This window comes from Petromyzon marinus, unplaced genomic scaffold, assembly GCF_048934315.1.
Source record: "Petromyzon marinus isolate PM22_M1 ecotype Great Lakes invasive population unplaced genomic scaffold, UKy_Petmar_22M1.pri1.0 PM_G_Scaffold_6, whole genome shotgun sequence".
NCBI classification, from domain to species: domain Eukaryota; kingdom Metazoa; phylum Chordata; class Hyperoartia; order Petromyzontiformes; family Petromyzontidae; genus Petromyzon; species Petromyzon marinus.
Window position 1 is genome coordinate 2,215,001 of NW_027423013.1, and position 2,500 is coordinate 2,217,500.

Consider the following 2,500-nt stretch of genomic DNA (forward strand, 5'->3'; position numbering starts at 1 on the left):
AGAGGCATTTGCAGCAGGAATGCATGTGCACTCAAAAAATGTGATATTTTTCACGGAGAGACCCCGTGAAACGCTAGAAGTGGGCGGGGATGTCTCTCTTGTGGCTCACGGGGCTGTTAGGGTGGCACAGAAATCCCTCGGAATGGGAAAACGGGTCATTTTCGTGTCGCCACATTGCATACGAACCGCATGAAACTTCCAGAGGCATTTGCAGCAGGAATGCATGTGCACTCAAAAAAGTGAATATTTCTCACGGATAGACCCCGTGATACGCTAGAAATTGGCGGGGATGTCTCTCTTGTGGCTCACGGGGCTGTTAGGGTGGCACAGAAATCCCTCGGAATGGGAAAACGGGTCATTTTCGTGTCGCCACATTGCATGCGAACCGCATGCAACTTCCAGAGGCATTTGCAGCAGAAATGCATGTGCAGTCAAAAAAAAATTGATATTTTTCACGGATAGACCCCGTGAAACGCTAGAAATTGGCGGGGATGTGTCTCTTGTGGCTCACGGGGCTGTTCGGGTCGCACAGAAATCCCTGGGAATGGGAAAACGGGTCATTTTCGTGTTGCCACATTGCGTACGAACCGCATGAAACTTCCAGAGGCATTTGCAGCAGGAATGCATGTGCACTCAAAAACTTCTATATGTTTCACGGATAGACCCCGTGAAACGCTAGAAATTGGCGGGGATGTGTCTCTTGTGGCTCACGGGGCTGTTAGGGTGGCACAGAACTCCCTCGGAATGGGAAAAGGGGTCATTTTCGTGTTGCCACATTGCATAGGAACGCCATGAAACTTCCAGAGGCATTTGCAGCAGAAAGGCACGTGCACTCAAAAATTTTAATATTTTTCACGCATAGACCCCGTCAAACGCTAGAAGTTGGCGGGGATGTCTCTCTTGTGGCTCACGGGGCTGTTAGGGTCGCACAGAAATGCCTCGGAATGGGAAAACGGGTCATTTTTGTGTGGCCACATTGCATAGGAACGGCATGAAACTTCCAGAGGCATTTGCAGCAGGAATGCATGTGCACTCAAAAACGTCTATATTTTTCACGGATAGACCCCGTGAAACGCTATAAATTGGCGGGGATGTCTCTCTTGTGGCTCACGGGCGCTGTTAGTTAGGGTCGCACAGAAATCCCTCGGAATGGGAAAAGGGGTCATTTTCGTGTTGCCACATTGCGTACGAACGGCATGAAACTTCCAGAGGCATCTGCAGCAGAAATGCATGTGCACTCAAAAACGTCTATATTTTTCACGGATAGACCCCGTGAAACGCTAGAAATTGGCGGGGATGTGTCTCTTGTGGCTCACGGGGCTGTTAGGGTCGCACAGAAATCCCTCGGAATGGGAAAACGGGTCATTTTCGTGTTGCCACAATTGGCATACGAACGGCATGAAACTTCCAGAGGCATTTGCAGCAGAAATGCATGTGCACTCAAAAACGTGAATATTTTTTCACGGATAGACCCCGTCAAACGCTCGAATTTGGCGGGGATGTTTCTCTTGTGGGTCACGGGGCTGTTCGGCTCGCACAGAACTCCCTTGGTCCACCTGATTCGTGCATACAGGCAGCAACTAAAACTCTGTAAACCTGCTGTGAGGACATCTAAACAGTGGACCAGTGAGGCTGTGGAAGATTTGCGGGCGTGCTTAGACTGTACTGACTGGGATATGTTCACGACTGCTACCAATAGTCTGGATGAACTCACAGAGGCTGTGTACATCAGCTTCTGTGAGGACTGCTGTATCCCAACACGTACCAGGGTGAACTTTAACAACAACAAGCCCTGGTTCTCAGCAAAGCTCAAAAGGTTGAGGTTGGAGAAGGAGGAAGCGTTTAGGAGTGGGGATAGAGACAGATTCAAGGAGTCGAAGAACAGGTTTAGCAAAGCGGTGAGAGAGGCTAAACGACTGTACTCAGAGACACTAAAACACCAGTTCTCTACTAACGACGCTGCTTCTGTCTGCCAAAGGGCTCAGGCACATCACCAACTACAAACCCAGAGCGCCCCACACCACTAACGACTCCCGCCTAGCCAACGACCTGAACGAGTTCTACCGTAGATTTGAAAGACAATTGGACTGTCCTGAACCACCCCTTCCCACCCAAGAGGCCCCATCCCCCACCCATACTACAGAAACGACTCTCTCCTTTCAGGAGGGAGAAGTTAATGGGCTTTTCAAGAGGCAGAATCCACGCAAAGCAGCCGGGCCGGACTCTGTCTCTCCAGCCACCCTCAGGCACTGCGCTGACCAGCTGTCTCCGGTGTTCACCAACATCTTTAACACCTCCCTGGAGACATGCCATGTACCAGCCTGTCTCAAGTCCTCCACCATCATCGCTGTGCCCAAAAAGCTAAGGCCAACAGGACTAAATGATTACAGACCGGTCGCCCTTACATCTGTGGTAATGAAGTCTTTTGAGCGCCTGCTCCTGGCACACCTCAAAGCCATCACAGACCCTCTCCTGGACCCCCTTCAGTTTGCCTACAGAG